Here is a 27,763-nt window from a genome sequence, read left to right as displayed (position 1 = left end):
CCCACAGTGACCCTCTGCTTCTCCTGCAGCTTCAATGGGTCTCCCTTTCTCTCTCGCGCCCCCCCCCGCCTCCCAAAATTCCTGGTGCTGCAGAGATGGAGGGGGAGGAGATGGAATAAGGAACCAGAGGGTTGGGTACACGGGAGTCCTCCAGGGTCATAGAGACTAGCATGACTGGGGCTAGGGAAGCCCATTTTTTAATTCCCCCCATGTATTAGTGACACTGTCTGACTGAAGCTCCCCAGAGTCCTCCTGGACCATAGAAGATAGCGACAAACAGTCTAAATAGCTCCCTGGGCAATGAGATTGGCTTCTCCATCTTGATTACTTGCTTCTTTCTGTGGTTTCACAGTCCAGACATGAGACCCCAAGGACCCTCCAGGGTCATAAAGACTGGAGTTTCCAAGGCTAGAGAGGCTGATTTCAGGGTCCTCAGTGCAATATTCCACCCCCTGTGTCTCAGGGACACAGTCTGAGCTTGGATCCTGCCCCCACCCAGAGCCAGGGGTAGATTCTCTCCGCAGGGACAGAGGCTGGTGGGAAAGTGAAGATTGGGTCCTTGTTATCAGCATCGAAAAATGTCACTTGGCCCCATTCACAGTCCAGACAAACCTGGATCCTCCTGGGGACCTGGCTCAGGGGTAGTATGGTTGCAGGGGAGGTGAGAGCCTGGAACAGACCCAACTACTGCACAGCCCAGATCCCCACTTCAGGGTTAAAGCTGACTTCTCCCTTCCTCCTCACAGACTCTTTTGCCACTCCCACAGCCCAGAATCCTCTGTCCCCCACCTCCACATCCCAGCAATATATCCCTGAAGTGAATCCCTCAGAGCCCAGCACACAGGCCCAGGAGTCAAATCTCTCTGGATTGTTCGGCAGATGTTGCCTGGTGTCTCCCCATTTCACACTTTTCTGATCCTCAGACAGGATGAGTCGGGGATGAGCCGTGTCTGGATCCAGAATCACATTCACTACGGGAGAGAGAGAATCAGAGTTCAGCCCTGGGGGAATCTGGGACCATTTCTCACACTCCCTAACATCCCTGCTTGGCAGTTCCTCAACCTGTGTAATGGGATCCACTTCTGTACTTTCTCATTTGAATATAGAGCCTGCAGCTCCCTGCTCCCCAGCTAGGGCTGGTTCATTCCCAGCAACAGAGACTTGGCAAGGAAGGTAGCAAAAGCTTGTAATTAGGAGAGTCCTGAGGAGGCAGGTACCAACTTTGAACCCCAGAGGGAGTCTCCTCCCATAAATGCATCCTCCACTGCCAGGCCTGGGAGCAGAGATGAATTCGCAGCACAGGGGAAGAGCCAATAGTTCAAGGCCAGTGAGCAGGAAGCAGGAGGTGGCAATGGGTGGGGCAGCCCCTTCCCAGCCCAGAGAGAAGGGAGGTCTGCAGGTGGCAGCACTAGAGAGACACCATCTCCCCAACCCACAAAGCAGCTGCAATGGCAGAGTCCAGCCCTGCCCAAAGGAGAAGAGCCATGGGGAACAGTCTGTCCCCCAGGTGAAATGGGGAAGGGTGTGGCAACCAGGAGGCTCTCTCTCCTGACCACCTTGAAGGTAATATTGGAAAGGCTTGTCAATGTCAATACAAATTCTCAGATCACAATTAAGGTGGCTTTAGGGCTGGGCAGTGCAAGTGTCTCTGGTTATTGCTGTGTGGGAGAGTTGCTTTCATGGACATTTTCTGTTAATGGGAGGAAAAACTCCCCCAAAGCTCACCCTGGATGTGTGATCCCAGAGATCCTCCCTTCCCTGCTCTAGCTCAGGTGGGAAAGAGTCTGGAGGGGAAAAGGGTCACAGAGATTAGAGCACAGCGTCTCTGATTTACAACACCAGCCTGGGGAGCTGCTTCTCTCTCCTGAATGCCTGAGAATAAGCAGAGATGCCCTGGCAGTTCGTCCCCCTGGCTGCTGAGACTTTCTGTGGTGGCTGCTTTTCCCCTCCTTCCCAGCTGCATCTCCCTACTCTTCCACACCTTAGTGTGCAGGTGGTTGAATCCCCCTTGGTGCATCAGAGGATAGCCCTGGATGGTACAACCAGACTCAGAACTAGAGTGACTGGATGGAGCCCACAGTGCTCAGCCAGTGCACGGGGCTGCCCACCCTACATGTCCCCTCCTTTGTGTTCCAGAAGGTGAGGACAACCTAGCCTCTTGCTTCTCTTGCTTTCCTCAACCAGGTCCTGTGAGAAGGTGTTTCCCACTCATCCCTCACAGCTGGCCCTCTGTAACTCATCATCACCTCTTGCACCACAAGCCTCCCCAGCCACCTTTGACACGCCACCTGTATTGGCTGAAGGACATCCAGCTGGTCCACCTCTGTACCAGTCCCCGAGAACATCTGTACATGCTTGTGCTCCACACCATCCACTTCCTTGCCTTTGTGTTCCATCCTGACTCCAAATGGTGGGACCTACAGGAGAGAAAATGAGGAACTGTGGTGGGCCAGCCTGTACTCCACTTTTGTTCCACAGCCCACTGGGGATATTAGGTGGTGTGTCAGCTTGCAGCCCCTTTTCCAGCTCTTTTTGAACCTCTTACTAAAGTTCTGGCTGCAATATTCCCTGCACCTCCTGATGTATACACACCCCATTTGTGACTTCAGAAAGTGGCAAGACCTCCTTATTAATCTCCTCCTGGTGATGGCCAAGATGGCCACACATCACTGCAGGAGGACAAATCTGGAGGGAGGAAGAAGTGCTCTGAGACTGTGGCATGTATATCCATTCCCTTTTAAAATCATGTCTCCAGGCACAGTTCCCCTGGGCAGTGTTCACTGACTCCTTAGACACCTTTGAGGAGCAACAGATGCTCTCTGGGGTTCTCTGCTTGGTGTCCCCTTCTGGCTCCCTCATTTTTAACTTCTGACCTCTCTCCTTGTCCTGGTTTCTCTTTCATTGTCCCAAATACTCCATTGTTCCCTGGGCTTCATGGTTTCTCCCCCTTAGTTGAGGGGACGGGCCTTTAGCTTTGGGAAGGCGTAGATCCACCATGTCCCAGTACATGCAAATAGCATCTCCCTGCTTTTCCTGCTGGAGCTTCTCCTCTGAGGGTTAGAGAGGAAGGTGAGAACCTGAAGTTGCAGGGAGGGGAGTTAGAGGAGGAAGGTAATAGATATAAACCTGGGGGAAGCTCTATACTGAGCCTGTCCTTCTCTCCCTGGCCTGGGAGAAGAGAAGGGGATGGGTATTGGGGATGATCCACTCAGGCCAGAGAGTGGCCCCTTCTCCAGCCCAGAGAGCAGGGAGGATGTGGCAACATCACAGAGGGACCATATCTCTAACAGAGGAGAAAGAGAGCAACTCAAATGGGAGATCTCAGCCCAGCCCAGCTGAAGAGAAAGATGGGATGCTGGTGAAGAGCAATCGGAGCGAGCCTCTCACATAGGGGAAAAGAAAAAAATGTGGCAACCCTTTGAATTTAATATTTAAAGGGCTTACGGACATGTATGGAAATGCCAGGGTCAGCATTAATGATTGGTGAGGGAGAGTGTATCTACACAGCAGTTTAAGCCAGGGTCTGAGCCTGGGCTCAAGCCAAACCCTCATTGCATCCACACTGCAAATATGCTAATCTAGGGCTCTGATCCAGAGTCCCAGGACCCTGCAGGTCTGGAGGGTCAGAGCCCATGTTAAACTGGAACCCAGGGTCCAAGCCCTATTGGTTTCCTATGTGCATGCATCCGTGGCTTGACTTGGGTGTGGAAGTCTTCTGGGTGTATCCTATAGTTCCTGGAGGCAGAGGAGCAGTGCTACAGGCAGCCAGCACAGCATGCCAGACACAGCATTACTACCTGGCCGAGAGGTCCCCCTTCCTGCTTCTCCCACAGTGGTGGTGGAAGTTTCTCCTCCATGGTGGTGCACGGAGCTTGCCTGGAGCAGGGAGCAAAGTTAGGAGGTGGGTCATCCTTCCCTCAGCCATACTGAACCGAGAGCTCTGCCACTTCTTCTCCCTGCAGGGCAGCTGCTATGGTCCCTGCTCTGCTCACTGGCCCTTACTCCAGGCCCTCCTGCCCTCTCTTGGGCTGCAGGTGCAGGGTCACCTGGGCAGCATGCACTGTTAGGGTGGTCAGTGGGAGCCAGCACCAAAACTTCTCCGCAGCATCCCAGAGGTCTGGGGGTGTGGTGATGGCAGGGATAAGGGATTCCCCAGGGTTGCTGGAGCACACTGCATCCCAAGCCTTGGGGATGGATTTTGCCACTTTGCAGCAAGCAGCAGCCAGACTGGAATGTGTGTGTGTCTTCCCTCTGACACCTTCATTTTATGTCAAACTTCAAAACAAACTGAAAAAATCAAGCAAGCAAGCAAAAACTTGATCATTGATCATCGTATTTGAAAAATTAAGAATTACAAAGTTTCACTGTAATAGTTTGACACCCTGGAGACTGATGTCCTCATTATCCTTAGGACAGGCACCAGGGGCATGTTTTTGCCAATGTGACCGAGCCTAGAGCTGGAGAACCCAGTTATCCGACTAGACAGTAATTCAGTATAATGCCCTCTCAAATGGAGACAGCCACCAAATGAGCTAATTACGCGGCATATGTACTCACGTGCTCCTTACGGGCACCCGCGTCCCATCAATAGCACCACCACAGTTAGGAAACAGGATTGGCAGTCGAGTTTCCCCCCAGTGCAGAAAATTCTTAACCTAGAGTTAAAATGCAGTGTTGATGCTCAAGCCCAGGATTCCCTGACAAGAGGTCAGCTGACTCAAATCCCTTACGCTTACATTGCTATGTAGGCCTAGCCTCAGAGTGTTTGTTGGTCAGGGAGAGTGTTTCTGTTCGTCAGTGGGTGCAGGGACTCAACACTAAGGATGGTATCAGGATTGTTTGTGTGATTTCGGCTTGGGATTTCTTAGTATTTCATGTTTCAGAGTAGCAGCCATGTTAGTCTGTATTTGCAAAAAGAAAAGGAGGACTTGTGGCACCTTAGAGACTAACCAATTTATTTGAGCATAAGCTTTCGTGAGCCACAGGTGCCACAAGTACTCCTTTTCTTTTAGTATTTCATGTTTTTGTTTTTATTTTTATTTTTAGGGGGGGGTGTCATGGTCAGTGTTGGTTTGGTTTGTACATTTATCTAGAAGTTCATGAAAATGTTTTCATGGGATTTTCCTCTTTATTTAATGATAATCTCCACCTGAAGTCTCACCTGGTCTGTGTGATCCTAAGGATTTCCCTCTTATTGTCTCCAGTTCAGATGACAGAATGTCTGGAGGGGGAAAGGATAAGACAGATGATATTTCATGCTGTCATATTTGTGACATCCTCACTCTTAATTGACATAATTGTATTTTAATTATGAGAGAAAAACAGTTGAAGAGAGACAGAGACACACCCAGATTTTTAACAAAGCTAATATGAATCATCCTATTTTCTCTTTCATTCAAGCGTCTCAAATCAACAGAACCAATATCCATGAAGCCTCAGAACCACTCAAAGAGACACTATGTGGAAGACAGATTTTCTGTTCCCTCATCCTCCAAACCCAGCTGATTTCTCATTCTCCTTTTACATTTTGTCATGAGCCAGGCCAGATCCTGCAAAGATTTTAGCATTAATGTAACTTTACAAACATTGGCCTCTTTCACATCAGTGGGATGCTGAGACTTTTCAGGATGAGGAGCCTGAATTGTGAGCTCTTTGGGTCTCAGTATATGTACAGAGCTCAGTATATGTACAGAGCTCAGCACAATGGGGCTTTCATTCTGCATAGACTGAAATACAAATAATCTTAAAATTATTTCATAAATGTGGAAACTGAGTCAGGGAGAGAATTGGCTCAATGGGCCTCATTCACCCCTGCACTGGTAAAAGGATGGGGGAAGCAGTTTGTGGTTCTCCTATTCAGTAGCTGCTGGGGTCAGTGCAGACATTGGCACAGGCTGCGGAAGTCCGGAGGTCCAGCCTGAGTTGCACCTCTGGTCCAGTGGCCCCTAGATGACTTCTCCCGGAGGCAGTGTCAAAGGCACAGCTTTACCCTGGCCACACCCCATTATTCCTGCTCCACCCCTTCCTCCTCTGCCCAGCCCTCAACAACTCCACTCTATTCCCTGCTTTCCCGGGAACACTCCTTGAGCCTGCAGCTGCTGTGGAGGAGCTGGAGGCACAAGAGGCTCCTGTGCTGCGAGGATTCCCCTGGGTTTACACCTTCCCTACAGCCCCTTTGGCCCACACAAGCTGCCACACGGGGCCAGAGCACAATGGTGAGCTGGGTCCACATTTCAAAAGTGGCCTTAAATTGAGGGTTTACGTTTTGGGTGCCGACCTTTAGGCCTTGTCTACACTGTTTTGTCGGCAAAAGGCAGCTTTCATTGACAAAACAGTGGAGGTGTACACACTACAATGCACCTCTTGGTGACAAAACTCTCCTGCTTTACTGACAAAATATAACCACCTCAATGGGAGGCATAGAGATTTTTGCAGCAAAATTAGATCAACAAAGTGTCAGTGTAGACACTGTGTTTGTTACGTTGCTGTAACTGGCCTCCGGAAGGTATCTCAGGATGCCCACCGTAACCGCTCTGCTCACTGTTTGGAAATCTGCTGCCATTCATCCAGCTATGTAGACATGTGTCCCTCCCCTTTCAAAGCCCCAGGAAGTCCCCCATACACAAGTTGTCTCTCTTTCTCACATACACACTCCCCACACACACAGTCTCTCACACGCTCCGCCAACACATTCTCTCTCTCTCTCATGCACAACCCCCCCACATGCTGTCACACATGCTTCCCCCACACAAACACACACTTCTGTGGGCTTCTTGTATTACTGTTAGGGTTACCATATTTGAATATTCAAAAAAGAGGACACTACACTGGGGGGGGGGAAAGGGGGTATTTGCTTGCCCCACCTGCCCCCGCCCCAACTCCACCTCTTCCCCGCCCCCATTCCAACCCCTTCCCCAAAGTCCCCAACTCTGCCCCCTTTCTGCCCCATTGGACCCCGCCCGCTCCTGGCTCCCTCGCCGCTCGCCTCTTCACTGCCCACCGCTGGCTCGCCGCTCGCCTCTTCACCCTCCCCGCCTGCCACTTGCCTCCTCACCCACCCACCAGCCAGCCACTGGCTCCCTCGCCGCTCGCCTCTTCACCACCATGCCCCACTCACCTACTCACCCCTCCTGCCGCAGGTCGCTCTGGCTCCTAGGATCAGGGGCAGCCAAGGGGGCTCCACGGGCTGCGCCCGCCACAAGCGTGAGCTCCGTGGCTCCCATTGGCCAGCACCAAAGAAAAGCACCAATGGGAGCTGCCGTAGCCATGGAGTGGGGCTTACAGGTCAGGGCGGGGGCGGAGGGCTCGCTGCCCGCTGCCGGCACCTGCAGGCCCTGCCCCCGCAGCTCTGATTGGGGTAGATAATTCTACACTGAATAGATAATTCAAGATAATAGATAATTCAAGATAATAGATAATTCAAGAGTCCTGTGTTAAAGGGTGAGGATTAAATGCATAAATGGGAATTACATTCTGAACGTGACCTTGCCCCATATATTTTGCTGCAGTGCCCTGGGGAACTATAGTAAAGAACAGCATTATCAGATACATAGATGAACATGATTTGTTGGGGAAGAGTCAACATGGTTTTTGTAAAGGGAAATCATGCACCACCAATCTACTAAAATTCTTTGAGGGGGTCAACAAACATGTGGATAAGGGGGATCCAGTGGATATAGTGTACTTAGATTTTCAGAAAGCCTTTGATAAGATCCCTCACCACAGGCTCTTAAGCAAAGTAAGCTGTCATGGGATAAGACGGAAGGTCCTCTCATGGATTAGTAACTGATTAAAAGATAGGAAACAAAGGGTAGGAACAAATTATCAGTTTTTAGAATGGAGAGAGATAAATAGTGGTGTTCCCCAGGGGTCTGTACTGGGATCAGTCCTATTCAACATATACATAAATGATCTGGGGTAAACAGTGAGGTGGCAAAATTTGCAGATAATGCAAAACTACTCAAGATAGTTAAGTACAAAGCAGACTGTGAAGAGTTACAAAGGGATCTCACAAAACTGGGTGACTGGGTAAAAAATTTGGCAGATGAAATTCAATACTGATAAATGCAGAGTAATACATATTGGAAAACATAATCCCATCTATAGTTATAAAATGAGGGGGTCTAAATTAGCTGCTATCACTCAAAAAAGAGATCTTGAAGTCATTGTGGATAGTTCTCTGAAAATATCCCCTCGATGTGCAGTGATAGTCAAAAAAGCTAACTATGTTGGGAATCATTAAGAAAGAGATAGATAATACAACAGAAAATATCACATTGCATCTGTATAAATCCATGCAAAATCTTGAATATTGCATGCAGACCTGGTCACCCCATCTCAAAAAAGGTTCAGAAAAGCACTACAAAAATGATACTGGTTATGGAACAGCTTCCATATGAGGAGAGATTAATAAGACTGGGACATTTCATCTTAGAAAACAGACGGCTAAGAGGGGGGCTATGATAGAGGTCTTTAAAATCATGACTGGTGTGGAGAGAGTAAATAAGAAAGTGTTATTTACTCCTTCTCATAATGCAAGAACTAGGGGGTCACCAAATGAAATTAATAGACAGCAGTTTTAAAACAAACAAAAGGAAGTATTTCTTCACACAACGCACAGTCAACCTGTGGAACTCTTTGCCAGAGGATGTTGTGAAGGCCAAGACACAAACAGGGTTAAAAAAAGAACTAGATAAGTTCATGGAGCATACGTCCATCAGTGGCTATAAACCAGCTTGGTGTTCCTAGCCTGTGTTTGGCAGATGCTGGGAATGGTGACAGGGGATGGATCACTTGACGATAACCTGTTCTGTTCATTCCCTCTGGGGCACCTGGCATTGGCTGCTGTTGGAAGACAGGATACTGGTCTGACCTAGTATGGCCATTCTTATATTTTTATGAAATGTAGAGTCGATACACTCTCCAAGCCCTTTCACAGCATCGTGAAGAATGAGGGGAAGTGAAATAGAGCCACATACCTGCTCAAGGTGCTTCTGACATCCTAGAGAGGAAAGAGACAGAAAAACAATTTTAGTCCCAAATGCCGCCCACTGGGGATCCCAGAGAAGGGATTTTGCAGATATGGGTAAAAGAGGCCCTGCCTTGGCCCTAGGGCCATGGATTTGCTGAGTTAATGTCATCTCTAATATAAATGAGTCTGTAATTCTTCAAAGAGAAACAATAATTCACATTTCAGGAATGCACACACTGAATTACACTGTGACCTCTGACTGCTGGTCTCCAGTGCCCATGATTCAGGAGCTGTCCTATCCCTGTGTTTGGATCAGGGATGTTTATAACTCAGTCTCACCCGCAGGAATTCACTTGCTGGCTTCTGACACTTCCCCTCCAGATCACTGATCAAGTTGCTGAGACGGGAAATCTCCTCAGACATTTTAATGACATTGTCATTCTGTATCTTCACAATTGCCTTTTCCAGATTTTCCAGCTGGGCCAGCAGAAGGTGCTCTTCTTCTTCTAGAAACTGCCGCAGTTGCTGAAATTCAGATACAACCTTCTGCCTCTTGTTTTGTGTCTGTATCTATTTTTTTTAAAAGAAAGGAAAGGTAAGGGTTAGAGAGAGAGTCTAGGGTCCGTTCATGGAGTGCTGATTCTGCAGGAGGGAGAATTTCTTTGAAAATTCTGTGATGTCTAACACATGATTATACCCTGTCGTTACTAGGGAGAGGATTTTCTACCACTTTCCCATTTGTCCCTAACATTTTTTCATGGTATGTTTCTATGTCTGACATAGTCAGCACACTGTGTTAAGCCAGACCCAGAGCAGCAGCCAGCAGGACTGAGCACTACATTAACAGAGATGCGAGGGGAGAGAAATAATTAACAGTGCAAGAAATGTCTGCAGACTCAGGCAGATAGCACTGCACGAGACATAGTCTGCTCACCTTGGGAGGAGTTTTGTGAAAGACACAAGGGCTAGAAATTAACTCATTAATTGGAATGGAAGCTTAGATTCTACAGAATATGATGTGGTCCTGCTCCTGAGAGAGGATTTCTCAGGGCCGGTGTGTGTATGTGTGCGAAGACATAGGACTCTAACACAGACATCCATGCCCATGAAGAAACACAAAGCCCACATTCCCCAAGTCCATGGAGGAAACTGCCTACAAACAGATGTCCTACCAGGTGCACCCGCAAAGGGAAGCCAAGGGGCCTGGCCCATCCACTTTTCACCACAGACCCAGCCATCTACCACTCCTCTTCTCCCCGAGGTCCAGCCTCCCGGCCAGGCTGGAAGCTGGAGCCCGGCCAGGGTAAAAGAGGCCCAGGGAGCCCAGGCTGCTGGGAGAAGCCATGGGTGGGGGGTCCCGAGACCAGCTTCCTAACAGATGGCCCACTGCAAGTCCCTGCAAGTTAATAACAATGGGCACCTACCAGATACTCCAGGCTTTAAACCTCTCCAGTCACTTTAAATCTCAGAAGCTTTTCTCTCTCTTCCTTCAGAATCTCCAAATGGGCCTGAATCTTTTCCTGAAGAAACAGAAATGATTTTGGGAGGTTTCATTTTGAGAGTGCTTGGGGTGGGGTGGGGGGTTTCCATATCAAACCGAAGGCTCTGTAGGTGACTGTTAACCCTACCAGGTTTATGACATCAGGAACACCAAGGAAATGAAACCTCATTAACAGAGACAGCTTTACATTGCTTTACATTGTGAGTGAGATGAACGCACTCAGTGTCGTGTGTAGAACTCTTCTGTCAAAGGTACTTACCTGGGATGGGGCAGTGTCCTATTGCCAGTGAATGATTTTAGAAGTGTGTAGCCAGGAATGGGGTAGGTATTCTCTTTAAATCTATATTTCCTTCTATGAAGGAGAAGAGAAAGTGCCGACTGTCACAGCAGGGATCAAAGAAAACCTTTGGGTTCAGCTAGCCCTGCCCCGTTATACCTGCAGCCAATGCCAGGCCTGGAGGGAGGAGAAAAGAAGGGAGCCAGCTCAGCCAGGGGATGACTGGTGAGGGGGCAGGAGCTCCCTGTTTGCCTGCCTGAAGGGACGGAGTAGTGACTTGCCAGCCAACGCAGCCACTGGAGGCAAGTAAGCCAAGGGGAGCCTGCAGATAAGCCCCAACTGTGGGGCAACTGGACTAGTGGGGCTGTGCCCCAAACTAAAGAGACTTTAGAAGGAAGCAGCCTGAGGAAACTGGTTTTGAAGGCCCCCGCTGCCCCCCCGACAGGGAGAGAGAGACTCATCTCCCCTGTTTAGGGGTTGAACCACACAGGGCCCTGGGCTGGGACCTGATGGAGGGGGTGTGTGACCCAGATCCCCCTAAATCCCCTTTGAGCAACAAACTAGCCACTAGTTCATCTGGCCATTGAAAGCTCTATCACACCTTGCTTTTAAAGATTGGGGCTGTGGTGGGAAACTGCACATGAGTAACCTTATCTGCCTTTTAGCTAGTATTTGTTTCTTTATATACATTACACATGATTAAAATTTCACTCACTAATTTCACCCAGATGGGAGAGCAGAGTAGGGTTAGTGATTAAAATTTAGGGTCATTGGATCAAGATATTCCTGAGATACAGCTTGTTCCAAAACACAAAACAGAATGACAACAAAATGAAATAAAAACACAGTATTTCATGAAATTCATAGATTCTATCCACCCTGGACACAAATCTCAGACTGAAATGTAAACCTGTGGGTAACATTCACCTCCACCAAAGTTTCTTTATAATTATAATTATTTATTGTTTCGTCTGAAGAAATGTCAGTGGTGATATGGGGGTAAGTGGCAGAGGAAGTTGGGGGGGGCTTGGCACGGGTGGGCTGTCAACCCCAAATTCTCCGTAGGTCTTTCTGTTATTTTCTTGTCACAGTATTGTATCAGCTGTAAAATGTAGATGAGAACTACAAATGTCTAAGTGATCATTAACTCTTACAACAAGTCTCTTTCCATTTAAAATACTAGGAAATTAAATAGCAAAACAAACAAACAAGCAAAACCCCCAGGCAAACAAAGAACCCCACAACTTTGTTAAAGGAGAGTTCGGGTTGCTCATTGACATCAAAAGTTCAAGTTCATCAAAAGTAAAATTTCTGAAAACCAGGAAATAAAGAGTTAATGTAAATGGCAACACAGCCTCAGCTCTGCCCTCTTTGCAGGATGACCCAGAACCCCCATCCTGCACGCTGGCACTCTGCCTTTGCAGATGGTGCAGAGCACTCAGGGAATAGGGCACATGACAACTGTAACACAGACTCAAACACTTTCTTCTTGCTAAAGTACAACTTGATTTTGGTGAGCTTTACTGGCCAGGAGCTACCTACGTCTGTTCTATGCTCAAACACTGAGTCTGTTCCCATGTGTGTCGAATTTTATAATCCTTCCTGCCCTTTTACAACCCTTTCTCACAAGATTGCATTCAACACTGTACTTTCACTTCTCATTCAACACACAGACAGCTCTCCTCTCCCACCACCCTGCTGACAAGCCCCATGGCAAGAAGATCCCCTGGGTCCTGCTGCTGACTGAACCTCCCTAACTCAGTGCTGGAAAGATGCATACTGGATCCCTCAAGGTACATGTGCAGCTCTGTCCTTTGATAACAGACATGGGGGCTTCAAACCCAGATCTCACATCACAGTCACAGCTCTGAGACGCTCCTCAAACTAATCCCCAGCTCTCCGCATATCACAATCACAGCTTGTCATAAATATAAAGGGAAGGGTAACCACCTTCCTGTTTCCAATACTATAAAATCCCTCCTGGCCAGAGGCAACATCCTGTTACCTGTAAAGGGTTAAGAAGCTCAGCTAACCTGGCTGGCACCTGACCCAAAGGACCAATAAGGGGACAAGATACTTTCAAAGCTTGGGGGAAGGCTTTTGTTTGCGCTTTTAGTTTATGTGTTGTTCTCTCTTGGGACTGAGAGAGGCCAGACAGAAATCCATCTTCTCCAACCCATCCTAATCCAAGTCTCCAATATTGCAACCAGTATAGATAAGCCATGCAAGGCGGATTAGTTTATCTTTTGTTTTATGTGAATTTTCCCTGCGTTAAGAGGGAGGTTTATTCCTGTTTTCCGTAACTTTAAGGTTTTGCCCAGAGGGGGATCCTCTGTGTTTTGAATCTGAATACCCTGTAAAGTACTTTCCATCCTGATTTTACAGAGATGATTTTTACCTTTCTTTTTTTTTTTTTAATAAAATCCTTCTTTTAAGAACCTGACTGATGTTTCCATTGTTCCAAGACCCAGGGGTTTTGGTCTTTGATCATTTTGTAACCAATTGGTTAGGATGTTATTCTCAAGCCTCCCCAGGAAAGGGTGTGTGTAGGGCTTGGGGGGATATTTTGGGGGAAGACGTCTCCAAGTGGTCTCTTCCCTGATTCTTTGTTAAATCGCTGGGAGGTGGCAGCGTACCAGGTTTTAACCTAAGCTGGTAGAAATAAGCTTAGGGGGTCTTTCGTGTGGGTCCCCACATCTGTACCCTAGAGTTCAGAGTGGGGAAGGATCCCTGACACAGCTCACTTAAGTTACTCCAACTGATTTCTTCACCATTCAGTACAGCTACACCTAACACATTGAATGCAGCTGGGGTGCATGCAGATAATTCTCAGTGACTATTCCCAACTCCAGCGGGCAGGGTGAAGGTTGCACTGGCATGGACCTTAACTCTCTATTTCCTGGTTTTCAGTAGAAAGCGTTTTGATGAACTTGAGATTGTGGCAGGGCCTGAGCTGTCACTGGGAAACCTTAACTCTGTTAACAAAGGTTTGTTGGCTGGGTGGTTAGTGTTTTCATCACTCAATTTATTATAGCCCACAAGAAGAGCAGGAAGAAGGGGCACTTCAAAATCTTTGCTGGAGTCAGATAACTTGGGACCCTGAAAGCTGGAGACTGCTGGTACAGACACTTCCAACTCAGTGGGACTGTGGCCGTTTCTTTAAGAGAGGACTCGAATCTCCCCACATGACAGGAGTAGAAATTGCTGCCACTTTCCAGCTTCTATCTACCTCTGCACATGCTGCAAGAGAAGAGTGTGTTTATCAGTTTGGTACAAAAACCGATTTCCTTAAAGAAGCGTAAGGAAAAGCGATGAGAACACGCTGCTGCTATTTTATAGCCAGAATGAATTGATAAACTGAAATAGTGTTTTAAATGGTAACGATCTCAATAAAACCAATGAGGTCAGATCACACCTGTCATAAATATAAAGGCAAGGGTACCCATCCTTCTGTATACAGAACTATAAAATCCCTCCTGGCCAGAGACAAATCCCTTTCACCTGTAAAGGGTTAAGAAGCTAAGATAACCTTGCTAGCACATGACCAATGAGGAGACAAGATACTTTCAAAGCTGGGGGGGGGACAAAGGGTCTGTCTGTCTGTCTGTGTGATGCTTTTGGGGGGAACAGATCAGGAATGCAGCTCAGAACTCCTGTAAAAAGTTAGTAAGTAATCTAGCTAGAAATGGATTAGATTTCCTTTTGTTCAATGGCCGGTAAAATAGGCTGTGCTGAATGGAATGTATATTCCTGTTTTTGTGTCTTTTTGTAACTTAAGGTTTTGCCCAGAGGGATTCTCTATGTTTTGAATCTGATTACCTGTAAGGTATTTACCATTCTGATTTTACAGAGGTGATTCTTTTACCTTTTCTTTAATTAAAAAATTCTTCTTTTAAGAACCCGATTGCTTTTTCATTGTTCTTAAGATCCAAGGGTTTGGGTCTGTGTTCACCTGTACAAATTGGTGAGGACTTTTATCAAGCCTTCCCCAGGAAAGGGGGTGTAGGGCCTGGGGGGATATCTGGGGGGGAAGACATCTGCAAGTGGGCTCTTTCTCTGTTCTTTGTTTAACATGCTTGGTGGTGGCAGCATAGTGTTCAAGGACAAGGCAAAGTTTGTACCTTGGGGAAGTTTTTAACCTAAGCTGGTAAGAATAAGCTTAGGGGGCCTTTCATGCAGGTCCCCACAACTGTACCCTAGAGTTCAGAGTGGGGAAGGAACCTTGACAACACCCGCATGGGTGTTGCATTGCATAGGCTGGGGAAGGCTGTGCCTACCCATATAGCCTTGTGTGGCCCTGCCCATACTCCTCAAAGCCCTGCTTGCCCTTCCTTCTTGGCCCCAGCCCAGGCAGGCTACTCCTCTTCAGGGAAGCAGCATGCTGGGGATGGGGCTAGGGCGGCCAGGACTTGGCGTAGCTGTGGCTGCCCAGTGCTGGGGGGCGTCAGGCACTGAGGCCATGCCGCCTGCTGCTTGGGGGAGGGAGGGGAACGGAGGTGCTGAGGTGGCCTGTCCTGTGTGTGGGGTGGCCGGGGGTGGTGGTGGTGGTGGTTACGTGCCACCCACCCTGTGCTGGGGACCTGGGGGGGCACGCACCACCTGCCCACCCTGTGCTGCGGGGTGGGGGAGCACATGCCGCCTGCCCTTCCTGTGCTCTGGGTTGGGGGGGCTGGCAGACATGGAGAGGGGGGCTTCGGCAGGGGAAGGGGGTGGATCCTAGGGGAAGGGGAGTGGGGCTGGCCGGAAGGGGGGTGAAGAGGGGCAGGGGGCTCTGAGAGCCAGAGGGCACTGAGGGGTTAACAGCGATGTGTGAGGGGGCAGGAGGGTGGTGAACAGGGAAGCACAGGCAGGATGGGGCCATGGAGATGTGGGGCTGCTGAAGAGATGCTGAGGGAATACTCAGAAATCAGGGGGCGGGGGAGAATTCTGGGGCTCAGGGGAACAGAGCTGGAATAGAGGGAAACTCTCAGTGGCGGGATAAAGAGAAGGAAAGGGTGGGATGTGTGGAGAGGGGCTGTGGGGAGGCTCGAGGGAGAATATGAGAGCAAGCTGAGACTGGCTGGAGAAGGGAGAGCCAGAGGGTAGGAGAAGGGAGGGGGATGGTGAGAGATAAAATAGCAGCTCCCCCAGCCCATGGGGTAGGAGAGGGGCAGGGGGGAATCTTTTCCCCTAGAAATGGTCAAACAAGCAGGGGGGAAGTGATAAGTGGCTCATCTGCAAACGAATAAAGAATTAGCCCCAGCCTTTTGGGGCTTTCCTTGGTCCAGATGTTGCTTCCCTTTTGGAGATTTCACAAGCTTCATAAGAAGTTCCAATTCATCTTTCAAATTCAAATATGTCTGACATTGATGCTAAGACATAATTATTTCTGACTTCTGACTCAAGCCTATCTGCACCCACATTTTGGTGAAACGAAATTTTGCCCAACTCCATGCTTGCCACCCCTTCTTGTCTTTCCCCCTGCCCGCCCACAGATCTGTTACTGTTCAGGTTCAGTTTGGATGAGCTATTGCCAGCAGGAGAGTGAGTTTGTGTGTGTGTGTGTGCCCCTGGGGAAAAAAAAATGGGGGGGGGGTGAGACAGCCTGGATTTGTGCTAGACATGGCCCACCTTGATTACTATGCACATTGTAGGGAGAGTGGTCACTTTGGATTAGCTATTACCAGCAGGAGAGTGAGTTTGTGTGTGTATGGGGGTGGGGGGGTGAGAAAACCTGAATTTGTGCTGGAAATGGCCCACCTTGATTATCATGCACATTGTAGGGAGAGTGGTCACTTTGGATGAGCTATTACCAGCAGGATAGTGAGTTTGTGTGTGTGGTTTTTGGGAGGGGGGGTGAGGGGGTGAGAGAACCTGGATTTGTGCTGGAAATGGCCCAACTTGATGATCACTTTAGATAAGCTATTACCAGCAGGACAGTGGGGTGGGAGGAGGTGTTGTTTCATATTCTCTGTGTGTATATAAAGTCTGCTGCAGTTTCCACGGTATGCATCCGATGAAGTGAGCTGTAGCTCACGAAAGCTCATGCTCAAAGAAATTGGTTAGTCTCTAAGGTGCCACAAGTACTCCTTTTCTTTTTGCGAATACAGACTAACACGGCTGTTACTCTGAAACAGTTGATTGCTCCCATTGTGGGAAAATCACCAGCCCATTGTGTATTTTGTTTTCATCTCTCAAAATGAAAATAAGATGACCGTAATGTTTTTTAAATGATGAGCTTAAAAAATGCGAAATCTTAATTTTAACTGGACACACACACACACTTTTTTCTTTCAGTTCAGTGCAGGTTCAATCAGTAAAACAAAATTATGCTTCAGGTTCAGCTCCAGTTCCAGTACGAAATCCCGGTTTGAACTAGTTCTCCGGTTCCAATGTGAGACCAGATGGGCAAATGAGATCAGCATCGGAGCCAAAGGGAGTTGGCGGCAGCTTCCCTGGGCCCAGGGCAGGGAATCGCAGCCAGCTCCGCTGGGAGCAGCCTGGGGCCAAACCCTCCCCCTGCAGCCAGGATGGCACCGGGGGGGCACCTCTCCCTGTGGGGATGGGCAGGTCTCTCTTACCTTCCCTCCAAGCGGTGCCCTCCCCAGGAGCAGGGGCTGGAGCCCGGGATGGGGGGTCCTGGCCAGGCTGGGGTCTCTGCACCGGGAGAGGCTCCTGGGAGCAGCGGGAATCTTACTGCTGGAAATTCCCCTCTCCCAGCTGCAGCCAGGGCCCCGGGGTCCCCAGCAGCAGCCGCCGGGGCTCGGGGATCTTGCAAGGAGCGTGGCCCCCCCACAGCGCCCCAGAGTCACTGCAGCGAGAGCGATTCACTTCCTGCTGCTGGACTGGGTGACCCCAGCGATCACTGCAGCCCCCAGGGACAGTCAGGTCGATGCTGATCTCATTTGCTGGGAGCCAAAGGGCTCCCTTTGGCTACTTTGTTATGTAACTGCTTGTTTGGGGGCTTTGGGTGGGGTGGGGAGGCTTCTATTAGGAAGCCTATAATAGCTTCTTTGTACTTGCCCATTCATTTCTCTCAGTAGCGGGTTGCTTTTCTTAAAGAAGCCTGTTGCTTGTTTTGCCATTGAAGTGTGTGGCTTGTTTGGGGCTTGGTGAGTGGGACTGGGCGGTGCCTCCGAAATGGGATTGGCTTGCTTTGGGCTTGCTGGGAAAGGGCAGTGCAGATTTTTTATCTTGTGAGACTTGGCAGCCTTTTCCAGACTGCGCTGTGGGGACAGCTGGGTCAACGACACCTGGGGAGTGGGAGCCGGAAGGGGGCTGAAAAGGGGCAGGGGGAGTGTGGGCCAGAGGGGATTGAGGCATGAAATGGGATGTGTGAGGGGGCAGGAGGGAGGGAACAGGGATGTGGGGCATGGGTTGGGACTGGGGGGCTGTGGGTGTGCTGGAGGGAGGATGAGGCAATTCCTGGGAATCAAGATGCAGGGGGAGAATCATGGGGTGGGTGGGAACAGGGCTGGGAGAGAAAGAAAATGGGAATGGGGGACAGTGAGAAGGGAAGAGGGGGAGAAAGTGGGGGGTGACACTAGGGGGCTGGAGAGAGAGTGACAGAAGAGACTGGCTGGGGGAGGGGGAGAGAGGCTAGTGATAAAGTAGAGGGATGGTGAGAGACACAATGGCAGCTCTCCCAGTCCATGGTACAGGCCAGGGGCAGTAAGAGGGGGAGGGGTCTTCCCCACCCAGCAGCCACGGGAGATTTTGTTTTTACTGGAAACGGTCAAAGTGTTGGGGGTGAGGGGGCGGCAAAGGACTAACCCCTAAGGGCTCCAAAGCTACAAGGTGAATATCCCCATAGAACTCACCCCCCAACAGACACACTATTGCATTATTTTCTTAGGCCAAAATCATGATTTCTGGGCTCTGGCTTCTGACTGGGACTGTTTGGGGTGACAGGATGGACCAGGGTCCCTCTTGGATTTCTGTGCAGGATTCAGGGCTCAGAGTCACCCCCAGAATAGCAGGGGGTGGGTCCAGATGGGCAAATGGGATCAGTATCTGCCTGGCTGTCCCTGCGGCTGCCCGGGGAGCCCAGTGGGGCACAGTCATTAGCTGCTGCCACCAGCAGGATCTCAGTATTACTTAGAGAGAAGAGGCTGGTGTCTGCCTCTCTCTGGCCTGAAGAAGATCTCTGTGTAGCTCATACACGTATCTCTTTCACCAGCAGAAGTTGGTCCAATAAAAGCTCTTACCTCACCCACCTTGTCTCTCTCTGCTCATGGTATTAGAGCTCTGGAGTTGGTTTCCCTGGGGCAGATGCAGCTCCCTGCACTGTGATCTGGGAACCTGAGCAGCTGCTGCTCCCCCAGTGCGGTCTGTGCTGGGGAAAGACCTTCATTATAGCTTCCTCCCTGCCCAGCCCAGCTGGGGACTTTCTCTGGTGGCTAGAATGAGACCCCTGAGGCAGCCCTGGGCTCTGCTGACTCCAACTCCTGAGCTGAGACTCCAGATGATGGGACAGACCTGGGGGAAAGTGCTGGGGACTAGCAGGAAAGTGACTGCACAAAAGCCCCCTTTAAGGGACCCGCTGGTGAGTTTGTACAAGAGGGGAGAAAGCAGTGCTTAATGTGTGCCAGGGCTTGCCAGAGCTGAGCCCCAGCACCTCTGGGCTTGCCATGTCAGTTATGAAAGTAAAAAAAAATGCTTGAGCCCCAGCACCTCTTTCATTACAGATAAAGCACTGGGAGAAAAGGGAAGGAGACTGAAAGGGGCAGCAGGAACAATAAGTGGAAAAAGAGATTCCCAGGTCCCAACCCTACCTAGATCCATTTGCTGCCCCACCCTGGGAAGATTGACTGTCCTGGGAACAACGTGAGGACCAGAGAGCAGAAGCCAGTTCGTGTCTCTGCTGAGTCACTGCGGGAGGGATGCGCTGCCCTCAAGGACAGTGTCAGGGGAATTCCCCAAAGTGGCTCTTTTGATCCTACTCTTTTCTAGCATTTGCTTCAGAGACTCTTTTCCTGGGAGGGTTTAAAATTCCCACTCTAGCAGTTCAAGTGCAGAAGGTGGAGGCCGACAAGGATTATAAAAATTAATACTGGCCGCTCCAGGCTTGTATTACGCTCTCAAGTTCACTGCTTTTCTCTGACCTTGGATAGGTCGATGCTGCCACCACCCAAGTGCAAAAAACCCCTTTGAGAACCCAGGAAGGCGCACTTGGGAATTCCTTCCTGTAGGGTACCCTCAACCCCTTTTAGCCCCCGCCCCCTGGGGAAGAGCTGAGAAAGAAAACAAAGGAAATTAGCTGTTGCCACCTGCTAATTAAACAACACATGCACAAACCTTTTAGGACACAAAAATCCAATCCTGTTCTTAAAAAAAGGTAAATTTTATTAAAAACAAAAATAAAGAAAGAAAATACATTTGGAACTTAGGCTTTTTGCTAGATTTAAAAAAAAAAAAAACAATCAATTACAAGGATTAAGCACCAAGATAGCTCTCTTGAGGTCCAGCTTAAAGGTTACAAGCAAAACAAAAGCACCTGGGGTTAGCACAGAGGAGTCCACAAGCCATAAAGAAATAAAAGAGATAAACCTAATTGCATCTTCCTAGACATTTCCTGATCTACTTACATATCTGGGGTTTCAGATGAGTAGTTTCTAGGTATGAGCTGATAATTTTTTCATACCTGGCCCAAAGCTTTTACAGCATAGTTTCAGCCCTGTTTCTGCTTCTCCGGAGAAGAACAACAGACAGACAAAGGGGAAGTTTTTTTCCAATTTTAAAAAGTTCTGGCCTTCCCATTGGCTCTTTTGGTCAGGTGCCCACTCCCTTCCTTTTCCCTGTGCAGGGAGACTTTGTTAACCCTTTACAGGAAAAGCAAGTAGAGAACAACTACTAAGAAAAATGTTATCTGGCTGGCTGGGTGTCCATAAAAGGGAGCTTCCCCCCACCCCTTTCATTTATCACCCCCTACCACCACCACCACCAAATCACAGATGGTGCTGGCCAGCCTGGTTTAGGTCGGGTCCACACAGTCTGGGATTTTTTCCTGGAGGTTTAGGAAACAGAATTAATAAGATACATGCACCTCTAATTTTACTACTAATCACATAAAGACCTAAACTGTATTTTTCACATTTCAAGGACTACACTGACTTAGAATACAGGGACATTTTTACCTGGCTGATTCTGGGAAACCTTCCCAGGAGAGTGCATCAGCCTCTTTGTTAGAGGTGCCTGAAATGTGTTGTATTTTCAAATCAAAGTCTTGGAGATCTAAACTCCACTGGATAAGTTTTTTGTTCCTCTCTTTGACTGTGTGAAGCCACTTCAGTGCAGCATGGTCAGTCTGCGGGTGGAACCGCCATCCCCAAATGTCTGGGCGTAGCTTCTCCAGAGCGTACCCGATGGCGTAACATTCTTTGTCTGAGGCTGACCAGTGGCTTTCCCGCTCAGAAAGTGTTTTGCTGAGAAACACGACAGGATGGAATTGTTGATCTGGTCCTTCCTGCATTAAAACTGCTCCTACACCACACTTGGACGCATCTGTGGTTATGACGAATGGTTGGTTGCCTTTAGTACAGGGTCAGACGTAAGGGCTGCCTTAAGCTGGTTAAAGGCTTTCTGACACTTCTCAGTCCACTGAACTGCATTTGGCTGTTTTTTCCTGGTTAGGTATGTCAGTGGGGTGGCAATTTGGCTGTAGTGTGGTACAAATCATCGGTAATATCTGGCCAAGCCCAAGAAGCATTGGACCTGCTTCTTTGACTTAGGGACAGGCGAATTTTGGATAGCATTTACTTTAGCCTGTAGGGGGTTGATAGTTCTTTGACCCACCTGGTGTCCAAGGTACGTTACCCTGTTTAGGCCTATTTGACATTTTTTGGCCTTAACGGTTAATCCTGCCTCCCTTATGCGCTGGAAGACAGCTTGGAGATGTACCAGGTGTTCTGCCCATGAATCTGAGAATATAGCTACATCATCAAGGCAGGCGACTGCAAAGTCCCCAAATCCAGCCAGAAGGTTATCTACCAGTGTCTGGAAGGTGGTGGATGCATTTCGCAGTCCGAAAGGGAGCACATTAAATTCATACAGCCCTATATGTGTGATGAAGACTGACCTTGGCTGGGTCTAATCAGGGAGTGAAATGGACGAAAGCCCCTTCTGAAACCTCCCCAATTTCCTTTCTCTCTCTGACAGGCTGAATATTAACAATTGTTTCCCTCCAGATTGTCCAGTCTTCCAGAGGATGGGGCAGGGAAATGGCTGTGGTGGAGCCAGCTCAGGTAGGGGATTTTCAGGAAGCTGCTGGTAGGTTTGTGCTGTGGTCAGGGTGGGGTGAGGGGGAGGAAATACACAGGGTGAGGCAGGGAGAGGACAGGGTGCCAAAAACCCATTGGGACTTGCTCAGGCTAAGGCCTGATTTATGAATAGGCCCATGGGAAGGGTGGGGAAAACATTCCCCCATTTCTGGAACAGGAAACAACCCCCCTGGACAGGGCTGGGAAAACAGACCAGAGTGCTGGAGCCTGAACCCCCTAGCCAGAGACTGCGGTGAAATAGAAAGGGAAGGTGCTGGGATTTGGGTCTCTGTTCCCTGCTTGGAACTTTGCTTCCCACCTCTGCCTGTGCCTAGTAGGTGTCTGCCTAGTACAGGGGTGGGCAAACTTTTTGGCCTGAGGGCCATATCAGGTTTCGGAAATTGTATGGAGGGCCAATTAGGGGATGCTGTGCCTCACCAAACAGGCAGGCACGGCCCGGCCCCCACCCCCTATCCGCCCCCTCCCTGCTTCTTGCCCCCTGACACCCCCCCGGGACCCCTGCCCCATCCAACCTCCCCTGTTCCCTGACTGCCCCCCTGGAACTCCTGCACCATTCAACCACCCCTTCTCCCTGTCCCCTGACTGCCCCCAGAACCCCTGCCCCTGACTGCCCCCAGCTGCCCCATCCAACCCCCCCCCTCCTTCCTGACTACCCCAGGACCCCTGCCCCCATTCAACCCTCCTGTTCCCTGACTGCCCCCCTGGAACTCCTGCACCATTCAACCACTCCTTCTCCCTGTCCCCTGACCGCCCCCAGAACCCCTGCCCCTGACTGCCCCCAGCTGCCCCATCCAACCCCCGCCCCTTCCTGACTACCCCAGGACCCCTGCCCCCATTCAACCCTCCTGTTCCCTGCCCTTTGACCGCCCCGACCCCTATCCACACCCCTGCCCCCTGACCACCACCCTGAACTCCCCTGCCCTCTACCCAACCCCCCTGCTCCCTGCCCTTTGACCGCCCCAACCCCTATCCACACCCCCGCCCCCTGACCACCACCCTGAACTCCCCTGCCCTCTACCCAACCCCCCTGCTCCCTGCCCCCTTACTGCACTGCCTGGAGCACCGGTGCCTGGCAGAGCTACAACTGCGCCTCCCAGCTGGAGCCAGCCACACCACCATGCAGCTCAGAGCACCGGGTCAGGCCGGGCTCTGCAGCAGCCCTGCCGCCCAGAGCATTGCGCTGGCTGCGCAGTGACTGAGGCTGTGGGGGAGGGGAACAGCAAGGGAGGGGCCGGAAGCTCAGGGGCCGGGCAGGAGGGTCCCGCAGGCCAGATGTGGCCCGCATGCCGTAGTTTGCCCACCTCTAGCCTGGTAGGTTTGTGGTAAATGAGAAGACCCTGCCCTCCTCTGTTTGCTGGGAGCTCTCGGTCTCTTGCTACTCCCTGAAGCCTCCTGAGCAGGGTGGGGTGAGACTCTGCTACTCTGTGCCCTCCCCCCCCAGCTTCTTTCTTTCTTTCTTTCTTTCTTTCTTTCTTTCTTTCTTTCTTTCTTTCTTTCTTTCTTTCTTTCTTATGAATAGTGGGATTTTGGCTGGGGCAGCAGGTACTGAGTGGGGAGCACCTGTTGTTTCAGATTCCGGTGACCTTCGAGGAGGTGGCTGTGTACTTCACCGAGGGCAGGGGGCTCTGCTGGACCCCAGTCAGAGAGCCCTCTACTGGGACATTATGCAGGAGAATTATGAGACTGTGACCTTGCTGGGTAAGGATTTCCTGTCCCCTCAGCTATTAGAAATCGTGGGTCTGCATTTCCAAATCTGGTCAGGTGCTTCCCTGATGAGCTGGACTGGAGGTGAATGGGTCCTGTATGCCATAGCTGCAGTGTGAGAGAGATTTGCATCTCCAATGGGACAGGGGTGTCAAAAGCTAATGGACATGCTAAATCATCCCCACGCCTCCAGCTTTCAAGGGGGTAGAAGCCATGTATTGTCTTGTCAGTACTGTTTCTCACTTACACACAGAATTCCTGTTCACCTCACTTCTTGGGACTAGCTCCAGCCATGGGAGGGCTCTGGGCTCTCCCGGTTTATAAATAGGGAGGGTTTTAACTCCAGAGCTGTGTGTGTGTCAGCAAGGCCATCAGTGTGCACAGGTCCTGAAAACTCCTAGTGAGGGCATGACAATTCCCCTCACCTCTCCAGACATCTGTCTCTCCCCAGGGGGCTCAGCAACCGTGTTCCCGTCCTCTTGGATTCCATGTTCCCCCAGCACAGTATGGGGATAGGTTCAATTCATGGAATGTCCTTTGTGACAAATACTCTACCAATCCTCCATGCACCCTGATCTTTTCTCATTTCAGTCCCTGAGCAGGATTTCCCATTCCCAAACCTGACCCAATCACCCGGCTGGAATGAGGGGAAGAGCCATGGGTACCTGATCTCCTGGCCTTCCAGGAAAGGGTGATTCTGAGAGGTACCCACATAGGTAAGGAGTCAGTGAAATGGACAGAGAAACCACCTGGCAAATGAGGGAAAATGTTGAGAATCCCAAAAACGTGGTGTGAGCAAATGCCTCAGTCCTGCCTCATCTCACCCAATGCAGGGCTGTAGTCAATATATATCATTCATGGCTTTCCAATCGTCCTGTAAGCTGCAGGAGTTTCCTTCCCTGTGAGTGTTCGGATGGGATGTGGAGGCACAATACAGTTGTTCAGTCTTTGAAACTTTATTGTGTTGGGTTTTCCCTTTGTGCTATTCCTTTTTCTCCCCAGCACAGGCATTTACTCCTGCCTGAATTGTCTCTCTGTCTCCCAGCAGGTGATGAGAGAGTGAGTGAGAACGAGGAACAGAATCAACATCAGGAAGTTCCTGGGAAAGTGGAACCACAGGGGACCTTTGTGAGAAGAGCTGAAGGGAATTTCTCACAGTGCTTGGAAGAAGGAAAAACCTGTGGAAATTGGCATGCGTCAGAGAGGCTGCTCGGAAACCACCCCAGGAAGAAGGTGGCTGAATCTCTCAAATATGCAGGAGGATTCAAGGATCCTGAGGAAACCACAGTCCAGCAGACAAATCACAATAAAGAGAAACCCAATCAATGCCTCGAATGGGGGAAACGATTCATTCTGAGATCACACCTTAATACACATCAGACAATCCATAAAGGAGATAAACCGCATAATGCAGGTGTGACACAGCACCCCATATTCATCATAATGATATCATAATGATATGATTATGACATAATTATGATACATCTTGTACAAAGTGTGTCATGTGAGGGATCTATGGAAAAGTTATGATTTGCTGAGTACGATTATTCTATTTGTATGCATGTACCATTTTGTATCTGAAGTTATGAATATTAATTATGTATCTGTATTTCAACTGTGCTTACTCTGGATAACACACACAACTAGCCTCTCAGGTATAACAGTGAAGAAGCTAGAAAGTGCTAATAGCCCATCAGCAAAGACAATGGACCATGGAAAAGGTTTGTCTTCATTGGGGAATGTTTCAGCCAGTCTATGAGTAATGGTTCCTATGTCCCAGCAAGGCATGCAAGGCCATGTGACCAGACCACATGACACTAAATTCCATTTTGGTACCTGTGTTTTTCCGTGAACTGGGCTGGGAACTTAGCTTGAAACAAAAGGTTTCTGCCATATGGAGAGACTATATAAGGTGGGGAGTGACATCATGATTTGTCTTCGCTCCCCCACAATTCAACACCTGAAAGAAGCTCTGGAAGACAAAGGATTGGGAACAGGGGAAGGGAAGCCAAGCTGCAAGGCACATGTTCCTTGTGCCTTAAGAATGTGCAAGCCTGCTTGTATCATCAGACAAGGGGAGATATTGCTAATTCAAATCCTATCTTTCGAGTAATTTAGGCTTAGTTTCCAATTTTGTTTATTTGCTAGGTAATCTGTTTTGATCTGTTTGCTATCACGTATAATCACTTAAAATCTATCTTTCTGTAGTTAATAAACTTGTTTTATAAGAACATAAGAATGGCCATACTAGGTCAGACCAAAGGTCCATCTAGCCAAGTATCCTGTATTCTGACAGTGACCAATGCCAGGTGCCCCAGAGGGAATGAATGGAACAGGTAATCATCAAGCCCTGTCGCCCATTCCCAGCTTCTGGCAAATAGGCTAGGGACACCATCCCTGCCCATGCTGGCTAATAGCCATTGATGGACCTATCCTCCATTAATTTATCTAGTGCTTTTCTGAACCCTGTTATAGTCTTGGCCTTCACAACAGCCTCTGGCAAAGAGTTCCACAGATTGACTGTGCGTTGTATGACGAAATACTTTTTTTTGTTTGTTTTAAACCTGCTGCTTATTAATTTCTTTTGGTGACCCCTAGTTCTTGTGTTATGAGAATAAGTAAACACTTAGAATCATAGAATATCAGGGTTGGAAGGGACCTCAGGAGGTCATCTAGTGTAGATCAATAGAAGATGTTTGGATGTGCCCCTCTCCTATGTCTATAGAGGAGCAGGATCAATGGCCTATGCAAGGGGTGGACAACTGGGTGTACTGTGTATAAGGTGTTTTGCTGGGAATGTACATATTACTGGGGGCACAATTACACCAGCTCATAACCAAACTACACACATCTACATTCTGCTATATGGACTTTGGTGCACAAATGGATCTGTGAATCTTATTGCTGTAAATAAGCCAGTGCCTACTGCCTGATTCCATACCAAGTGGTCAAGCTGGTTTGGACAATATCCCATTTCTCTGTGAACATTCAATGGACTTATGATATGGACAAAAGCAAGCAAAACCTACAGGGGCAGCTTGTTGCAACTGCCAGCAACTGGACACATAAGATCGTGACCCCGTTGAAGGAGGAGAGGCAGTGTTTTGGGGGTGTCTCGGATGTTGGACCATACTGCAGTGGTCAGGACTCAGTGTTGCTGTGGATTTTGAATTGTTAACTGTACTTGTGTTACGTTGCATAGGGAGATAACGTATAAGTAATGTAATAAGCCCTCCAAACCCTGCAGTGTACTAGACAACCCGGACCCAACCTTCTCAGGCCCACTCTAATGGGAAGTCTGGAACACTAATTGGAATAGGTGTGGTATGCCCGTATGAGAGAAGGTGCAGGGCACTATACTACACAAGGGGCAGTGGGACAAATGGAATATCGACACCTTCCACCTTGATGCCATGCCCTATCAGGAAATGTGTCGCCATATGTCCTATGCTTTTCCAGGGATACCTGGGCAGGAGGATCCCAAAAGAAAAAGAAAAAAAAGGGGTGGAGTGTTAGGATATAGATATTCAGGCCTGTCTGCAAAGGCCTGTACTTTAAGAATTTAGGTGTATTCTTATCGCTTGGCTAGTTCTAGAGGTATAAAAGAAAGAAATCACTGTCTGCCAGTGTCAGGGCCTTCTCTTACTGTGACAGTTTGTGGCCCTGTGCTTAGGCTCAGGCCTTTGGCCAAGCAGCAGAGGCAGCCATAAGCTGGGAAGCGAGCGGTCACATCCTCACATTCCAAACTAGTCACATTGAAATAAGGTGCAATTGGGCTGTTAGGCACTATCAGGACAGGATTGTATTCCTATCACCTCCAGAGAAAGGGAAGTGCCTAGAAAATGTAAAAGGAAACTTAGTTTGATAGCATCCTGTCTGGCAAGAACTCACTTATCAATAGCTGGGATGTGAAACCCTCACTTCTGTATTCTCTTGTCATTATAGTTTCAACTTTGCTATTGTTTATCTGTATAATCTCTGTCTGGTTCTGTGATTGTTCCTGTCTTCTGTATAATTAATTTTGCTGGGTGTAAACTAATTAAGGTGGTGGG

General features: G+C 49.1%; 1 protein-coding gene, 1 long non-coding RNA gene and 1 pseudogene across 11 annotated transcripts in view; 1 reads left to right on the top strand and 2 right to left on the bottom strand.

Moving 5' to 3' along the window:
• LOC140898275 (uncharacterized) overlaps nt 1-27,763 on the top strand; it is a 2,445,793-nt gene that overhangs the window by 973,202 nt on the left and 1,444,828 nt on the right. The window lies entirely within an intron of this gene.
• LOC144929339 (butyrophilin subfamily 1 member A1-like) lies at nt 88-6,005 on the bottom strand (annotated as a pseudogene).
• Nucleotides 9,465-17,507, bottom strand: LOC144929290 (uncharacterized). Its single transcript, XR_013634544.1, has 3 exons — nt 17,310-17,507; nt 10,396-10,491; nt 9,465-9,541 (listed from the first exon to the last, which is right to left on the bottom strand). It is a non-coding gene; the product is annotated as an uncharacterized LOC144929290 (long non-coding RNA).

This window comes from Lepidochelys kempii, chromosome 14 (assembly GCF_965140285.1).
Source record: "Lepidochelys kempii isolate rLepKem1 chromosome 14, rLepKem1.hap1, whole genome shotgun sequence".
NCBI classification, from domain to species: domain Eukaryota; kingdom Metazoa; phylum Chordata; order Testudines; family Cheloniidae; genus Lepidochelys; species Lepidochelys kempii.
The sequence above is the reverse complement of the archived record's forward strand: the minus strand, read 5'-3'. Positions and strand labels throughout refer to the sequence as shown.